At 40.1% G+C, this 19,745-nt stretch overlaps 2 long non-coding RNA genes across 4 annotated transcripts in view; both read right to left on the bottom strand.

Annotated features, from left to right (window-relative positions):
- Window positions 1–19,745, bottom strand: part of LOC125962139 (uncharacterized) — a 28,721-nt gene that overhangs the window by 1,707 nt on the left and 7,269 nt on the right. The window contains exon 2 of one of the 3 annotated variants that reach the window (XR_007473614.1): window positions 12,305–12,688. This is a non-coding gene — a long non-coding RNA (uncharacterized LOC125962139). Of the gene's footprint in view, window positions 1–12,304; window positions 12,689–19,470; window positions 19,689–19,745 lie in introns of those variants that run through there. The other 2 variants (XR_007473610.1, XR_007473613.1) reach the window with 2 other exon arrangements.
- Window positions 5,991–7,024, bottom strand: LOC125962156 (uncharacterized). Its single transcript, XR_007473642.1, has 2 exons — window positions 6,916–7,024; window positions 5,991–6,142 (listed from the first exon to the last, which is right to left on the bottom strand). It is a non-coding gene; the product is annotated as an uncharacterized LOC125962156 (long non-coding RNA).

Raw genomic sequence — 19,745 nt, forward strand, 5'->3', positions numbered from 1 at the left:
CCAGGGGGAAGCGGAATTACCAATCTTGGCCTGGTCCAACCATTTCCCAACCCAAATGCAAATCCATCCATAACTGGCTTGACAGGGATGCTGAAAACAGGGAATATCCTCTTCCAGGATCTCCTCACTGGATTATGTTCTCATGACTCACAGAGTCCCTGCCTTAGCTCTGAGTTTCAGTCGTTTAAGGCAGTGGGAGCTCTTGGAGTGCTCCCTACCTTGTAGTCAAAAGTTCCATTCCTTGACTGCGGACGATGACCCTTCCCTATCTTTCACCATCCTTGACTCTAAAACTGCCTGCCTAGTTGCACTTGATCTGGTGGCAATTTTGTTGTACGTACTGGTTTGAAATGGGCCTCGCTACCTGGTGACACATGTGTCTTTACCTCAAGTCCTTTTTACAATTCCTTTCGGCTTGATTCATGGCTTGCTAAACAAAGTCTCGTTTCGTCTTCGAAAAAGGTCTGAGAGACATTTGCATATCATCTCATATGATTCCCTATCTTGACACTTGGAAACGTGTAGTAACGTGTTGACCACTATGGTCCTCCTTTCACCGTTTGCTCGTTCAAATAAAGAGCATGCAGCAGTCAGATTCCTGTGACCTTTATAAATCTGTTTTACTTCGTGCCACAAGGAATTCACTAGGCACGTAGCATCACCTACCATAACTCAGATGAGCTGGCGGCTCAGCCCCAAGACTTAAAATACAAATGAAGCTTTTTGCTCACATCTCCCAAAGGGACATAAGCCATGCCGCAATCTCATTTCTACCAAATTACCTCATTGGATGTCTTCAATTTTTGAAGAAATCTCAGAGGATTGTTCAAATTTTCTGGCTTCCTGTCGCTTTGAAATTATTGGGAAACCCAATCTAATATGCAAAGCCATTCACGCAACTAATTTTTATGTATTTGATACATATGAATCATTTAAACACATTTTGTTTCACATCAAATCTAGGGTAAATTCAAGAGAAAGTTGAAATCACTTGATTAAAAATGCAGTCACTGATGTCCATTGCCATTCATGTACAACTTCTTAATCATTAATAAGAATTTTGTTATATTTTAACCCAATTTTTTGCATTTTCCATTTTTGTCATGGTGGAGCATGTGTCAAATGAACCTATTTCTTGCTCTACATTCTTCATACAATTTGTCAATGTGCTGGAAGGAAGGTTTTAAGGTTAATTTATGGGTCATATTCACTTGCACGGGTCCCCAGTTTTCTGGTCAAGCATTATTCTTTGTGTTTCTCTAAGGATGATTTTGGATGAGAGTATTAGTTAAATCAGTAGCCTGAGTTAAGTCGGTTGCCCTCTATAATGTGGGAAGTTCTCATCCAATCCACTGATGGCCTGAATAGAACAAGACTGACGCTCCCTCAGGTACAGGAATATTCCCCTCTCCAATGGACTTCCAGCAGAGTTTCAGCTCTTCAGACTTTGCGTGTTCCACACATATTAATCTCTCTCTCTCTGTCCTTGTCCCTCTTTCAGTAGCATATTTCTCTATGTATATATGTACACACATTTGTAATACATAATTTGAATATTTCATCTGTCATTTCATGTACATGATTACCTATGGCCAATTGAAATAATAATTTTCAAAGGTATTTTGAAGTGAACTTAAAGCCAAGCATATTAATGTAATATGACACATGGGGTGTGGAATTACGACAAATATACTGAGCTATTAGCCAAGAACTGAAGTTCCGGAAGCATTGCCTTAGCATGTCCACCAAAGATTTCATTTCTGCCTTTTCAGTGATTTAGATGTTAACATGTTTTCTAAGTTCCTCCCTTCTGTCCTGGATATGAACACTACTCTTTTCTATGCTGTCCCCATGGGCACTGAAGAGTCTTTTGATGGGACATGGTTGGTGAAGGCCCCGTCTGGTTTAGGAATAGAGTTGCAAATCTTGCTTTATGGTACTGTAGAATGTGGGAACAGATGTTTAATGGAATCAGGATATCCCATCTCAACTTACGCAAACTCTTCCCTAGACCGCTGTCGTGCGCTTAAAATTCCTTTATCACAAAATAAATCTCTTGTATTCCAGAAGTGAATACGAAGTTTCAATTGTGTGAAACCAAAAGTAGATATAAGGTACCATTTCAGATTCAGAGCATCACATATAAATGATTCAGAGTGACGCTGGGAGGGCAAAGATAAGCAAAGCACTACAGGTCTGACATGTGGATGAAATGTGAACTTAGGGCACATCTGATATATTTGCTTTTTTCCACTCAGTCCAGCAATGTTTTAGGTCTTTGAAGAGAGAAATTTGAAAAAAATGTTCACCGTTTATTCTCTGTCTTCTTCTTCACGTGCCAGAACCCTCAACCTGCCATATTATCTTCACTGCCAATATCTACCCCTTAACCATCCAATTTGGTACTTTGACATATCGCCCATGCATTTAGTAATAGTCCTTTCATAATTCTTCCTGCAGTCAGAAGGAAGAACTGGCCTAGTAACTTGTCTTGGCCAAATAATCAGGAAGCTTCTTAGGAATGGGGTTTTATAACGGGACAGCAGGAAGAAGAGGGGAATGAGGAGTAGAGGAGGAGACACTTGAAACCTGTGAAAATCATCAGCAAGGCATGTGCCAGAAGACCCGGTCGTAAACTTTCCTTGCAGCTCAGCCACATCTTCACTGACTGCTATATATTTTTTTAACAATATGATACATTGTTATATAAATAAAGGTATATCGTTGAATATATAATGGGGAAAACACAAAGCTGTTAAAAAGTGATCATGTCCATTAAACGGCCAAAAATATTCACTGCTTATACGTTGCTGTATTTAGTGTTACGAGTTTTCAATTTTCATATACCCACACACATGCATACATGTCTATCAGGTTACTGATTTGAGATCATCTTTTGTAATATAGATATCTCCAGGCATAGGTTGCTCTCTTTGTGCTGCCTTACATTTATCCCCAAAGTTCTTGTATGTTTTCTTTGCATTTTCGTTCATCTCAAGTTATTTTCTATTTATTCATTATTTCTTCTTTGCACCATTGTTTATTTAGGAATGTGTTTCCAAACTAACAGATGTCACAGCAACAGAGAGTAGAATGGTGGTCAGCAGGGTCTCAGGGGTTGGGCAAAGGTGGAGGTTTTGGGCCAACGGTACAAGCCTGCAATCATACAATGAATGAGTTCTCAGAGTCTACAGTAGAGCATGGTGATCTAGGTAATAGCACTCACTTGTGTAGTTGAATCTTGCTGGGAAATTAGACCATAAGCATTCTCATCACACACACACATACAAAGACACACACACACACACACACACACAGAAACAGGGAGACATACACACATTACATTGTTACTGATGAAGTGATTTATGTTCTAAGTGACCGATGATGGTAATGACTGCATAAAGTACACATATGTCAAGTCATCACATTATACACAGTAAATATGTACAATTTCGTTTGTTAATTATTCCTCAATAATCCCAGAGGGAAAGCATGAAGGTATAAGTATCATACAACGGAGTAACAATGTTTGAGCATCTCTGTGTTCCTTCTCCTCCTTGGCTCTCTCAGGATCTGATACTATTCTCTGAGAGAGCTTCCTTTATCCATCATTCTCTGGGGTCCTTGTAGTCACCTCAGAGTGGATATTCCCTTTTAGTCACCTGTACTGACCATATCTGATTTCCTAGTTGGAAATTAGGGAAAGGTGCGCGGGAATGTCGTTAGTAATCTTAAAAATCATTCTTTTTCGTTTTGGCCCATAGTTAATTTAGTTCTCAATTCCCTCAGAAACTTATTAGGCACCTGATATAATTTCAGTCCCCCAATCATTTCTATGTCCTACAGATCTCAGTTAGGTCCTTTTGTAGAAGGAATTTTCTGGCCTGATTAAATTACTGCCTTTTCCCCTAACATAATACAGCAACCATGAGGCTCCCTGGCACACAGGTGGAAAGAAGACAACTTCTGTCTACTTTCCCTGTTGTAACAGTCCACTGAAATTGAACTTCTAGTTGAAAACCACTTCTAATCGCATCTCTTACTCTTTAGGACTTACAAGCGGTGAGTTTTCTAATTCAACAAGGTTTTGAACTTCTGGACTGTATTATTTTTCTTTTCATTCTTTACATTTCTGGCCTGTCAACCAGAAAGATTTTCCTGAACATACATCTCCTGAAATACCCTGGGCAAATCAACAAGTGAGCAACCATTGCTTTGCCTCTAAAGATACCATGGACAACCATTACTTCAAACATTTTGCTATTGAATAACATGTAGCACCACATTTACGGCTTCCAATATCAGATTCCTTTCCAACCACCTCCAGACACATGAGCCAATGCCACAATTATTTTAAGATTTGTTACAGGAGCATCCCACCTCAAAGAACTAATTTCTATGTCAGGTCAAATAACAGTAGCTACAGTAGAGACAACTCCCAAATAGCAGTGTTGATTTTTCACTCATGACACGGTCTGGTGAGCGTTGAACAGTAACATGGGCTTTTGTTTGCTTCTGCAGTTCTGGCATCTTTGACTCCTTTACTTCTAACCACAAGAAGGGATATGCTTAATGAACACATCCCTTTTCACAGCTTACTGGACCAGTAAGCTAAGCACTTGGAAAACAAGCGGCATAGTAACAGTCATTTTGTAAATCAAGATAAACATTGGAATCCCCTGTGTATCTCAAATGTGGGGTCAAAATAATGAAGAATGTAATTTCCGAGGTGAAAAAACATAGTAAGACCCTGCGGTTGTTGAGTTTTGCAATAAGAAGGGCACGTTGTACAAATGGGGAAGAGGTAGCACTTTGCCTGGTAAGGTCCCTTTAAATTCCCTTTCTTTTGTACTACCCATGTTTTCAGAACTATTATAATTTTATACAGAGTATCCCAATAATTTCCCAAACTGGTTATTTTGTGGGGTCAGATTAAAAATTCAGTTAAACTGGTAAAGAAAATCAACACAGAATATGAATGGATCATAAAGTTTAAAGAATATCCTTGCTTGCTCTACTAGGTATGTCAGAGCCACTCCCCTGCTTGGAGCACCTGGGGGTGGTGGTGACAGTGTTGGTGGTGGTGACGGTGATGATGACAGGGACAATGATGATCTGCCACCTCTCAAATGCCAGTTACATGCTCGGCATTGTGCCAACTAAATGACACACGTTCATGTAATTTTTATGGCTAAGCAAGTGGGCACTGTATATGTGATTTTCCCCAGAGTTTATTAAAGGATTTGAAATCCCAAGAAGTTACAAAACTTGTTCTTTAAATGAGTCAAGCAATAATTAGGAAAATAACCTGGATTTTTAACTGTATAGAAATAATCATTGATACGACTCAAAATTCAGATAACACTGACTGTGAAAGCCTGAAACTCGGGATCAAAGAAGGATAGAAATCAAGCAAAATTATCATATGATATTGCTAAAAGCAGGTTTGCAAAGAAAGAAAATATTTTCCCATCTCACAAAAGAACTGTATTTTATTCAGGACGTGGAGGATAAGTAACAATTGCTCAGCTGGTAGAAACCCATGCCCAGGTGACCGACCGACACAGAAGACAGCGAGAGAATCCTCAGAGGGCGCCCAGGAGGAGAGCGGCTGCTCTTCCTTCAGAGGCTCTGCGATGCTTTCTTGGGCACCTCCCAGAGGGAAGCAGTACAGCACCCGCAGGTAAGAAACCTCTGTCTGTCAGGAAGCACCACTCGCATATTGAGGCTGAAAGGTGGAGAAGCTTCTTCCATATCCATGATAGGCTTTGAAGAGAAGAGGATGGTGGAGCTCTGGAACTAGTTGAGTCCATTGTCCTTATCCTTTCCAGATGCAGATAAAAGCTCAAGCTCTTACATACTCTTGGGTGGCCACTTCTGCTAGCAATGTTGAACAGGTGCCCCAGGAGGGCATTTCTGCTTGCACTGCTGAGGCACGCATGGGTCAGGGCACTTTATAGGTGGGCAAGGGTCTGGACACTTGCAAGGTGGGCAAGGGTCTGGACACTTGCAAGGTGGGCAAGGGTCTGGACACTTGCAAGGTGGGCAAGGGTCATGGCATTTTGGTGTGCACACTGGTGGTGGCTGGCAGGGCTGCTTGCACTGCTGATGTTGAGAAGACATCTTTCTGGAGTCTTAATATCTGAAAGAAAGTATATGACCGTGGTCACAACAAGGAATTCCTATAGAGAAAACAGCAAAATCTTGTGGAATAACAACAGATAGTATCTCACCAATCTCTAAGTATGTGCTTTAATCTGTTAAATACTTTTTAATGAATTTCTGACTTCTCTCTCACTCTTCAGAAAATTGTTACATCAGCCCAGAGAAAACCTTCCCTTTTCTCATACAGCTTTTCTAAAGAAAATATCTTTGTTTTGAAGAAACATGCAATGTTTTCTCTTTTGGTTTCTTTCTTTCTTTCTTTCCTTCTTTCCTTTTTTCTTTTTAATGAAAACGACATCTTCAGAAAAGGCCCTCACATGTTCTAAAATCATGGGCAAGCTCACAAGCAATTTGTATCAACATTTCCTCTCATGATGTCCCGACAGGATGACTTATATCCAGAGCAGAGGGCAATCAGGATGAGTGTAAGGGTCTCACACCTTCTAAGATAAATGCCTCTGAAATCACAGCAGAGGTCCAAGAGAAAGGCATAGAAGAAGGTAAATACTTTGCTCTTTATCCCTTCATGTCAATATTTCCTGTTAATTTCTTTTTCAATAGAGGAATTCAAACTAGGTATCAGTAATCTAGTAAATACAATACAACATTGTGCCCAGATTCCAAGTTCTCATCCACTAAGTAGCATTATACCCATGATCATAATTTTGGACCCATCAAGCTTGCTGAGTCTAGCATAAACTCAACATTTGGGTGTCCATGAACAAAGTTGAAATGAAGAATAAGACTCACCAGGTTCTCCAAAGTCAATCAGAACTCGAGTGGCAGGAGGATAGCTGTCGTGCAGCAGAGGACCTATTTATTGGCGCTTACTGCCCCACCCAGGGGGAAGCGGAACTACCAAACTTGGTCTGGTCCAATCATTTCCCAACCCAAATGCAAATCCATCCATAACTGGCTTGGCAGGGACTCTGAAAACAGGAAATATCCTGATCCCGGATCTCCTCACTGGATTATGTTCTCATGACTCACAGAGTCCCTGCCTTAGCTCTCAGTTTCAGTCGTTTAAGGCAGTGGGAGCACTTGGAGTGTCCTCTAACTTGGAGTCAAAAGTTCCATTCCTTGACTGGGGAGGATGACCCTTTCGTATCTTTCACCATCCTTGACTCTAAAACTGCCTGCCTAGTTGCACTTGATCTGGTGGCAAGTTTGTTGTACATACTGGGTTGAAATGGGCCTCGCTACCTGGTGACACATGTCACTTTACCTCAAGTCTTTCTTTCAATTCATTTCGGTTTGATTCATGGCTTGCTAAACAAAGTCTCGTTTCGTCTTCGAAAATGGTCTGAGGGAAATTTGCAGATCATCTCATATGATTCCCTACCTTGACACTTGGAAACGTGTAGTAAAGTGTTGACCACTACGGTCCTCCTTTCACTGTTTGCTCCTTCAAATAAAGAACATCCAGCAGTCAGATGCCTGTGACCTTTATAAATCTGTTTTACTTCCTGCCACAAGGAATCCACTAGGCACATAGCATCCCCTACCATAACTGAGATGAGCTGGCAGCTCAGACCCAAGACTTACAACAGAAATGAAGCTTTTTGCTCATACCTCCCAAAGGGACATAACACATGCTCCAATCCAATTTTTCCAACTGACCTCTTCGGATGTCTTCAATTTTTGAAGAAATCTCAGAGGATTGTTCAAATTTTCTGGCTTCCTGTCGCTGTAAAATTATTGGGAAACCCAATGTATTATGCAATGCCATTCACGCAACTAATTTTGTATGTATTTAATACTTATGAATTATTTAAACACATATTGTTTCCCATCAAATCTAGGGTAAATTCATGAGAAAGTTGAAATCACTTGATTAAAAATGCAGTCACTGAAGTTCATTGCCATTCATGTACAACTTCTTAATCATTAATACGAATTTTGTTATATTTTAAACCTATGTTTTGCATTTTCCATTTAGGGCACGGTGGAGCACGTGTCAAATAAACCTATATCGTGCTGTACTTTCTTCATACAATTTGTCAATGTGCTGGAAGGAAGGTTTGATGGTTAATTTATGGGTCAGATTCACTGGCACAGGTCCCCCGTTTACTGGACAAACATTATTCTGTGTGTTTCTGTAAGGATGATTTTGGATGAGAGTATTATTTAAATCAGTAGCCTGAGTTAAGTCGGTTGCCCTGTATAACGTGGGAAGTTCTCATACAATCCAATGACGGCCTGAATAGAACAAGGCTGACGTTCCCTCATTTAAAAGAATATTCCTCTGTCAGATGGACTTCTAGCAGTTTCAGCTCTGCAGATTTTGCGTGTTCCAGACATTTTAATCTCTCTCTCTCTGTCCTTGTCCCAGTTTCTGTAACATATTTCTGTATGTATATACGAACCTACAGGTTGTAATATATAATTTGAATATTTCATCTGTCGTTTCATGTACATGACTACCTATGGCCAATTAAAATAAAAATTTTCAAAGGTATTTTGAAGTGAATTTAAAGCCAAACATATTAATGTAATATGACACATGGGGTGTGGAATTATGACAAATATAATGAGCTATTAGCAAATAACCGAAGTTCAGGAACCATTGCCTTAGCACATCTACCAAAGACTTCATTTCTGCCTATTCAGTGATTTAGATGTTAACAGGTTTTCTAAGTTCCTCCCTTCTATCCTGGATATGAACACTACTCTTTTCTATGCTGTCGCCATGGGCACTGAAGAGTGTTTTGATGGATCATGGTTGGTGAGGGCCCTGTCTGGTTTAGGAATAAAGTTGCAAATCTCGCTTTATGATACTGTAGAATGTTGGAACAGATGTTTAATGGAATCACGATATCCCATCTCAACTTACGTGAACTCTTCCCTAGACCGCTGTCCTGCGCTTAAAATTCCTTTATCAGGAAATAAATCTCTTGTATTCCATAAGTGAATACGAAGTTTCAATTGTGTGAAACCAAAACTAGATATAAGGTACCATTTCAGATTCAGAGCATCACATATAAATGATTCAGAGTGACGCTGGGAGGGGAAAGATAAGCAAAGCACTACAGGTCTGACAGCTGGATGAAATGTGAACTTAGGGCACATCTGATATATTTGCTTTTTTCCACTCAGTCCAACAATGTTTTAGGTCTTTGAAGAGAGAAATTTGAAAAAAATGTTCACCGTTTATTCTCTGTCTTCTTCTTCACGTGCCAGAACACTCAACCTGCCATATTATCTTCACTGCCAATATCTACCCCTTAACCGTCCAATTTGGTACTTTGACATATCGCCCATGCATTTAGTAATAGTCCTTTCATAATTCTTCCTGCAGTCAGAAGGAAGAACTGGCCTAGTAACTTGTCTTGTCCGAATAATCAGGAAGCTTCTTAGGAATGGGGTTTTATAATGGGACAGCAGGAGGAAGAGGGAAATGAGGAGTAGAGGAGGAGAAAGAGGAGACACTTGAATCGTGTGAAAGTCATCAGCTAGGCATGTGCCAGAAGACCAGGTCGTAAACTTTGCTTGCAGCTCAGCCACATCTTCACTGACTCCTATATATATTTTTAACAATATGATACGTTGTTATTAAAATGAAGGTATACCATTTAATATACAATGCGGAAACATAAAGCTGTTAAAAAATGAGCATGTGTATTAAACGGCCAAAAACAATCACTGCTGATACTTTTCTGTATTTAGTGTTACGAGTTTTCAATTTTCATAAACCCACACACATGCATCCATGTCTATCAGGCTACTGATTTGAGATCATCTTTTGTAATATAGATATCTCTAGGCATATGTTGCTCTGTTTGTGCTGCATTACATTTATCCCGAATGTTCTTGTATGTTTTCTTTTCATTTTCGTTCATCTCAGGTTATTTTCTATTTATTTCTTATTTCTCCTTCGTACCATTGTTCATTTTGGAATGTGTTTCCAAACTAACAGATGTCAGAGCAACAGAGAGTAGAATGGTGGTCAGCAGGGTCTGAGGGGTCGGGGAAAGGTCGGATGTTTGGCCACGGGTACAAGCCTGCAATCATACAATGAATGAGTTCTCAGAGTCTACAGTAGAGCATGGTGATCTAGGTAATAGCACTCACTTGTGTAGTTGAATCTTGCTGGGAAATTAGACCATAAGCATTCTCATCACACACACACACACACACACACACACACAGAAACAGGGAGACATACACACATTACATTGTTACTGATGAAGTGATTTATGTTCTAAGTGACCGATGATGGTAATGACTGCATAAAGTACATATATGTCAAGTCATCACATTATACACAGTAAATATGTACAATTTCGTTTGTTAATTATTCCTCAATAATCCCAGAGGGAAAGCATGAAGGAATAAGTATCATACAACGGAGTAACAATGTTTGAGCATCTCTGTGTTCCTTCTCCTCCTTGGCTCTCTCAGGATCTGATACTATTCTCTGAGAGAGCTTCCTTTATCCATCATTCTCTGGGGTCCTTGTAGTCACCTCAGAGTGGATATTCCCTTTTAGTCACCTGTACTGACCATATCTGATTTCCTAGTTGGAAATTAGGGAAAGGTGCGCGGGAATGTCGTTAGTAATCTTAAAAATCATTCTTTTTCGTTTTGGCCCATAGTTAATTTAGTTCTCAATTCCCTCAGAAACTTATTAGGCACCTGATATAATTTCAGTCCCCCAATCATTTCTATGTCCTACAGATCTCAGTTAGGTCCTTTTGTAGAAGGAATTTTCTGGCCTGATTAAATGACTGCTTTTTCCCCTAACATAATACAGCAACCATGAGGCTCCCTGGCACACAGGTGGAAAGAAGACAACTTCTGTCTACTTTCCCTGTTGTAACAGTCCACTGAAATTGAACTTCTAGTTGAAAACCACTTCTAATCGCATCTCTTACTCTTTAGGACTTACAAGCGGTGAGTTTTCTAATTCAACAAGGTTTTGAACTTCTGGACTGTATTATTTTTCTTTTCATTCTTTACATTTCTGGCCTGTCAACCAGAAAGATTTTCCTGAACATACATCTCCTGAAATACCCTGGGCAAATCAGCAAGTGAGCAACCATTGCTTTGCCTCTAAAGATACCATGGACAACCATTACTTCAAACGTTTTGCCTTTGAATAACATGTAGCACCACATTTACGGCTTCCAATATCAGATTCCTTTCCAACCACCTCCAGACACATGAGCCAATGCCACTTTTTTTTTAAGATTTGTTACAGGAGCACCCCACCTCAAAGAACTAATTTCTATGTCAGGTCAAATAACAGTAGCTACAGTAGAGACAACTCCCAAATAGCAGTGTTGATTTTTCACTCATGACACGGTCTGGTGAGCGTTGAACAGTAACATGGGCTTTTGTTTGCTTCTGCAGTTCTGGCATCTTTGACTCCTTTACTTCTAACCACAAGAAGGGATATGCTTAATGAACACATCCCTTTTCACAGCTTACTGGACCAGTAAGCTAAGCACTTGGAAAACAAGCGGCATAGTAACAGTCATTTTGTAAATCAAGATAAACATTGGAATCCCCTGTGTATCTCAAATGTGGGGTCAAAATAATGAAGAATGTAATTTCCGAGGTGAAAAAACATAGTAAGACCCTGCGGTTGTTGAGTTTTGCAATAAGAAGGGCACGTTGTACAAATGGGGAAGAGGTAGCACTTTGTCTGGTAAGGTCCCTTTAAATTCCCTTTCTTTTGTACTACCCATGTTTTCAGAACTATTATAATTTTATACAGAGTATCCCAATAATTTCCCAAACTGGTTATTTTGTGGGGTCAGATTAAAAATTCAGTTAAACTGGTAAAGAAAATCAACACAGAATATGAATGGATCATAAAGTTTAAAGAATATCCTTGCTTGCTCTACTAGGTATGTCAGAGCCACTCCCCTGCTTGGAGCACCTGGGGGTGGTGGTGACAGTGTTGGTGGTGGTGACGGTGATGATGACAGGGACAATGATGATCTGCCACCTCTCAAATGCCAGTTACATGCTCGGCATTGTGCCAACTAAATGACACACGTTCATGTAATTTTTATGGCTAAGCAAGTGGGCACTGTATATGTGATTTTCCCCAGAGTTTATTAAAGGATTTGAAATCCCAAGAAGTTACAAAACTTGTTCTTTAAATGAGTCAAGCAATAATTAGGAAAATAACCTGGATTTTTAACTGTATAGAAATAATCATTGATACGACTCAAAATTCAGATAACACTGACTGTGAAAGCCTGAAACTCGGGATCAAAGAAGGATAGAAATCAAGCAACATTATCATATGATATTGCTAAAAGCAGGTTTGCAAAGAAAGAAAATATTTTCCCATCTCACAAAAGAACTGTATTTTATTCAGGACGTGGAGGATAAGTAACAATTGCTCAGCTGGTAGAAACCCATGCCCAGGTGACCGACCGACACAGAAGACAGCGAGAGAATCCTCAGAGGGCGCCCAGGAGGAGAGCGGCTGCTCTTCCTTCAGAGGCTCTGCGATGCTTTCTTGGGCACCTCCCAGAGGGAAGCAGTACAGCACCCGCAGGTAAGAAACCTCTGTCTGTCAGGAAGCACCACTCGCATATTGAGGCTGAAAGGTGGAGAAGCTTCTTCCGTATCCATGATAGGCTTTGAAGAGAAGAGGATGGTGGAGCTCTGGAACTAGTTGAGTCCATTGTCCTTATCCTTTCCAGATGCAGATAAAAGCTCAAGCTCTTACATACTCTTGGGTGGCCACTTCTGCTAGCAATGTTGAACAGGTGCCCCAGGAGGGCATTTCTGCTTGCACTGCTGAGGCACGCATGGGTCAGGGCACTTTATAGGTGGGCAAGGGTCTGGACACTTGCAAGGTGGGCAAGGGTCTGGACACTTGCAAGGTGGGCAAGGGTCTGGACACTTGCAAGGTGGGCAAGGGTCATGGCATTTTTGTGTGCACACTGGTGGTGGCTGGCAGGGCTGCTTGCACTGCTGATGTTGAGAAGACATCTTTCTGGAGTCTTAATATCTGAAAGAAAGTATATGACCGTGGTCACAACAAGGAATTCCTATAGAGAAAACAGCAAAATCTTGTGGAATAACAACAGATAGTATCTCACCAATCTCTAAGTATGTGCTTTAATCTGTTAAATACTTTTTAATGAATTTCTGACTTCTCTCTCGCTCTTCAGAAAATCGTTACATCAGCCCAGAGAAAACCTTCCCTTTTCTCATACAGCTTTTCTAAAGAAAATATCTTTGTTTTGAAGAAACATGCAATGTTTTCTCTTTTGGTTTCTTTCTTTCTTTCTTTCCTTCTTTCCTTTTTTCTTTTTAATGAAAACGACATCTTCAGAAAAGGCCCTCACATGTTCTAAAATCATGGGCAAGCTCACAAGCAATTTGTATCAACATTTCCTCTCATGATGTCCCGACAGGATGACTTATATCCAGAGCAGAGGGCAATCAGGATGAGTGTAAGGGTCTCACACCTTCTAAGATAAATGCCTCTGAAATCACAGCAGAGGTCCAAGAGAAAGGCATAGAAGAAGGTAAATACTTTGCTCTTTATCCCTTCATGTCACTATTTCCTGTTAATTTCTTTTTCAATAGAGGAATTCAAACTAGGTATCAGTAATCTAGTAAATACAATACAACATTGTGCCCAGATTCCAAGTTCTCATCCACTAAGTAGCATTATACCCATGATCATAATTTTGGACCCATCAAGCTTGCTGAGTCTAGCATAAACTCAACATTTGGGTGTCCATGAACAAAGTTGAAATGAAGAATAAGACTCACCAGGTTCTCCAAAGTCAATCAGAACTCGAGTGGCAGGAGGATAGCTGTCGTGCAGCAGAGGACCTATTTATTGGCGCTTACTGCCCCACCCAGGGGGAAGCGGAACTACCAAACTTGGTCTGGTCCAATCATTTCCCAACCCAAATGCAAATCCATCCATAACTGGCTTGGCAGGGACTCTGAAAACAGGAAATATCCTGATCCCGGATCTCCTCACTGGATTATGTTCTCATGACTCACAGAGTCCCTGCCTTAGCTCTCAGTTTCAGTCGTTTAAGGCAGTGGGAGCACTTGGAGTGTCCTCTAACTTGGAGTCAAATGTTCCATTCCTTGACTGGGGAGGATGACCCTTTCGTATCTTTCACCATCCTTGACTCTAAAACTGCCTGCCTAGTTGCACTTGATCTGGTGGCAAGTTTGTTGTACATACTGGGTTGAAATGGGCCTCGCTACCTGGTGACACATGTCACTTTACCTCAAGTCTTTCTTTCAATTCATTTCGGTTTGATTCATGGCTTGCTAAACAAAGTCTCGTTTCGTCTTCGAAAATGGTCTGAGGGAAATTTGCAGATCATCTCATATGATTCCCTACCTTGACACTTGGAAACATGTAGTAAAGTGTTGACCACTACGGTCCTCCTTTCACTGTTTGCTCCTTCAAATAAAGAACATCCAGCAGTCAGATGCCTGTGACCTTTATAAATCTGTTTTACTTCCTGCCACAAGGAATCCACTAGGCACATAGCATCCCCTACCATAACTGAGATGAGCTGGCAGCTCAGACCCAAGACTTACAACAGAAATGAAGCTTTTTGCTCATACCTCCCAAAGGGACATAACACATGCTCCAATCCAATTTCTCCAACTGACCTCTTCGGATGTCTTCAATTTTTGAAGAAATCTCAGAGGATTGTTCAAGTTTTCTGGCTTCCTGTCGCTGTAAAATTATTGGGAAACCCAATGTATTATGCAATGCCATTCACGCAACTAATTTTGTATGTATTTAATACTTATGAATTATTTAAACACATATTGTTTCCCATCAAATCTAGGGTAAATTCATGAGAAAGTTGAAATCACTTGATTAAAAATGCAGTCACTGAAGTTCATTGCCATTCATGTACAACTTCTTAATCATTAATACGAATTTTGTTATATTTTAAACCTATGTTTTGCATTTTCCATTTAGGGCACGGTGGAGCACGTGTCAAATAAACCTATATCGTGCTGTACTTTCTTCATACAATTTGTCAATGTGCTGGAAGGAAGGTTTGATGGTTAATTTATGGGTCAGATTCACTGGCACAGGTCCCCCGTTTACTGGACAAACATTATTCTGTGTGTTTCTGTAAGGATGATTTTGGATGAGAGTATTATTTAAATCAGTAGCCTGAGTTAAGTCGGTTGCCCTGTATAACGTGGGAAGTTCTCATACAATCCAATGACGGCCTGAATAGAACAAGGCTGACGTTCCCTCAGGTAAAAGAATATTCCTCTGTCAGATGGACTTCTAGCAGTTTCAGCTCTGCAGATTTTGCGTGTTCCAGACATTTTAATCTCTCTCTCTCTGTCCTTGTCCCAGTTTCTGTAACATATTTCTGTATGTATATACGTACCTACAGGTTGTAATATATAATTTGAATATTTCATCTGTCATTTCATGTACATGACTACCTATGGCCAATTAAAATAAAAATTTTCAAAGGTATTTTGAAGTGAATTTAAAGCCAAACATATTAATGTAATATGACACATGGGGTGTGGAATTATGACAAATATAATGAGCTATTAGCAAATAACCGAAGTTCAGGAACCATTGCCGTAGCACATCTACCAAAGACTTCATTTCTGCCTATTCAGTGATTTAGATGTTAACAGGTTTTCTAAGTTCCTCCCTTCTATCCTGGATATGAACACTACTCTTTTCTATGCTGTCGCCATGGGCACTGAAGAGTGTTTTGATGGATCATGGTTGGTGAGGGATCATGGTCTGGTTTAGGAATAGAGTTGCAAATCTCGCTTTATGATACTGTAGAATGTTGGAACAGATGTTTAATGGAATCAGGATATCCCATCTCAGCTTACGCAAACTCTTCCCTAGACCGCTGTCCTGCGCTTAAAATTCCTTTATCAGGAAATAAATCTCTTGTATTCCATAAGTGAATACGAAGTTTCAATTGTGTGAAACCAAAACTAGATATAAGGTACCATTTCAGATTCAGAGCATCACATATAAATGATTCAGAGTGACGCTGGGAGGGGAAAGATAAGCAAAGCACTACAGGTCTGACATGTGGATGAAATGTGAACTTAGGGCACATCTGATATATTTGCTTTTTTCCACTCAGTCCAACAATGTTTTAGGTCTTTGAAGAGAGAAATTTGAAAAAAATGTTCACCGTTTATTCTCTGTCTTCTTCTTCACGTGCCAGAACACTCAACCTGCCATATTATCTTCACTGCCAATATCTACCCCTTAACCGTCCAATTTGGTACTTTGACATATCGCCCATGCATTTAGTAATAGTCCTTTCATAATTCTTCCTGCAGTCAGAAGGAAGAACTGGCCTAGTAACTTGTCTTGGCCGAATAATCAGGAAGCTTCTTAGGAATGGGGTTTTATAATGGGACAGCAGGAGGAAGAGGGAAATGAGGAGTAGAGGAGGAGAAAGAGGAGACACTTGAATCGTGTGAAAGTCATCAGCTAGGCATGTGCCAGAAGACCAGGTCGTAAACTTTGCTTGCAGCTCAGCCACATCTTCACTGACTCCTATATATATTTTTAACAATATGATACGTTGTTATTAAAATGAAGGTATACCATTTAATATACAATGCGGAAAACATAAAGCTGTTAAAAAATGAGCATGTGTATTAAACGGCCAAAAACAATCACTGCTGATACTTTGCTGTATTTAGTGTTACGAGTTTTCAATTTTCATAAACCCACACACATGCATCCATGTCTATCAGGCTACTGATTTGAGATCATCTTTTGTAATATAGATATCTCTAGGCATATGTTGCTCTGTTTGTGCTGCATTACATTTATCCCGAATGTTCTTGTATGTTTTCTTTTCATTTTCGTTCATCTCAGGTTATTTTCTATTTATTTCTTATTTCTCCTTCGTACCATTGTTCATTTTGGAATGTGTTTCCAAACTAACAGATGTCAGAGCAACAGAGAGTAGAATGGTGGTCAGCAGGGTCTGAGGGGTCGGGGAAAGGTCGGATGTTTGGCCACGGGTACAAGCCTGCAATCATACAATGAATGAGTTCTCAGAGTCTACAGTAGAGCATGGTGATCTAGGTAATAGCACTCACTTGTGTAGTTGAATCTTGCTGGGAAATTAGACCATAAGCATTCTCATCACACACACACACACACACACACACACACACAGAAACAGGGAGACATACACACATTACATTGTTACTGATGAAGTGATTTATGTTCTAAATGACCGATGATGGTAATGACTGCATAAAGTACATATATGTCAAGTCATCACATTATACACAGTAAATATGTACAATTTCGTTTGTTAATTATTCCTCAATAATCCCAGAGGGAAAGCATGAAGAATAAGTATCATACAACGGAGTAACAATGTTTGAGCATCTCTGTGTTCCTTCTCCTCCTTGGCTCTCTCAGGATCTGATACTATTCTCTGAGAGAGCTTCCTTTATCCATCATTCTCTGGGGTCCTTGTAGTCACCTCAGAGTGGATATTCCCTTTTAGTCACCTGTACTGACCATATCTGATTTCCTAGTTGGAAATTAGGGAAAGGTGCGCGGGAATGTCGTTAGTAATCTTAAAAATCATTCTTTTTCGTTTTGGCCCATAGTTAATTTAGTTCTCAATTCCCTCAGAAACTTATTAGGCACCTGATATAATTTCAGTCCCCCAATCATTTCTATGTCCTACAGATCTCAGTTAGGTCCTTTTGTAGAAGGAATTTTCTGGCCTGATTAAATGACTGCTTTTTCCCCTAACATAATACAGCAACCATGAGGCTCCCTGGCACACGTGTGGAAAGAAGACAACTTCTGTCTACTTTCCCTGTTGTAACAGTCCACTGAAATTGAACTTCTAGTTGAAAACCACTTCTAATCGCATCTCTTACTCTTTAGGACTTACAAGCGGTGAGTTTTCTAATTCAACAAGGTTTTGAACTTCTGGACTGTATTATTTTTCTTTTCATTCTTTACATTTCTGGCCTGTCAACCAGAAAGATTTTCCTGAACATACATCTCCTGAAATACCCTGGGCAAATCAGCAAGTGAGCAACCATTGCTTTGCCTCTAAAGATACCATGGACAACCATTACTTCAAACGTTTTGCCTTTGAATAACATGTAGCACCACATTTACGGCTTCCAATATCAGATTCCTTTCCAACCACCTCCAGACACATGAGCCAATGCCACAATTATTTTAAGATTTGTTACAGGAGCACCCCACCTCAAAGAACTAATTTCTATGTCAGGTCAAATAACAGTAGCTACAGTAGAGACAACTCCCAAATAGCAGTGTTGATTTTTCACTCATGACGCAGTCTGGTGAGCGTTGAACAGTAACATGGGCTTTTGTTTGCTTCTGCAGTTCTGGCATCTTTGACTCCTTTACTTCTAACCACAAGAAGGGATATGCTTAATGAACACATCCCTTTTCACAGCTTACTGGACCAGTAAGCTAAGCACTTGGAAAACAAGCGGCATAGTAACAGTCATTTTGTAAATCAAGATAAACATTGGAATCCCCTGTGTATCTCAAATGTGGGGTCAAAATAATGAAGAATGTAATTTCCGAGGTGAAAAAACATAGTAAGACCCTGCGGTTGTTGAGTTTTGCAATAAGAAGAGCACGTTGTACAAATGGGGAAGAGGTAGCACTTTGTCTGGTAAGGTCCCTTTAAATTCCCTTTCTTTTGTACTACCCATGTTTTCAGAACTATTATAATTTTATACAGAGTGTCCCAATAATTTCCCAAACTGGTTATTTTGTGGGGTCAGATTAAAAATTCAGTTAAACTGGTAAAGAACATCAACACAGAATATGAATGGATCATAAAGTTTAAAGAATATCCTTGCTTGCTCTACTAGGTATGTCAGAGCCACTCCCCTGCTTGGAGCACCTGGGGGTGGTGGTGACGGTGTTGGCGGTGGTGACGGTGATGATGACAGGGACAATGATGATCTGCCACCTCTCAAATGCCAGTTACATGCTCGGCATTGTGCCAACTAAATGACACACGTTCATGTAATTTTTATGGCTAAGCAAGTGGGCACTGTATATGTGATTTTCCCCAGAGTTTATTAAAGGATTTGAAATCCCAAGAAGTTACAAAACTTGTTCTTTAAATGAGTCAAGCAATAATTAGGAAAATAACCTGGATTTTTAACTGTATAGAAATAATCATTGATACGACTCAAAATTCAGATAACACTGACTGTGAAAGCCTGAAACTCGGGATCAAAGAAGGATAGAAATCAAGCAAAATTATCATATGATATTGCTAAAAGCAGGTTTGCAAAGAAAGAAAATATTTTCCCATCTCACAAAAGAACTGTATTTTATTCAGGACGTGGAGGATAAGTAACAATTGCTCAGCTGGTAGAAACCCATGCCCAGGTGACCGACCGACACAGAAGACAGCGAGAGAATCCTCAGAGGGCGCCCAGGAGGAGAGCGGCTGCTCTTCCTTCAGAGGCTCTGCGATGCTTTCTTGGGCACCTCCCAGAGGGAAGCAGTACAGCACCCGCAGGTAAGAAACCTCTGTCTGTCAGGAAGCACCACTCGCATATTGAGGCTGAAAGGTGGAGAAGCTTCT

This window comes from Orcinus orca, chromosome 1 (genome assembly GCF_937001465.1).
Source record: "Orcinus orca chromosome 1, mOrcOrc1.1, whole genome shotgun sequence".
Classification (NCBI taxonomy): domain Eukaryota; kingdom Metazoa; phylum Chordata; class Mammalia; order Artiodactyla; family Delphinidae; genus Orcinus; species Orcinus orca.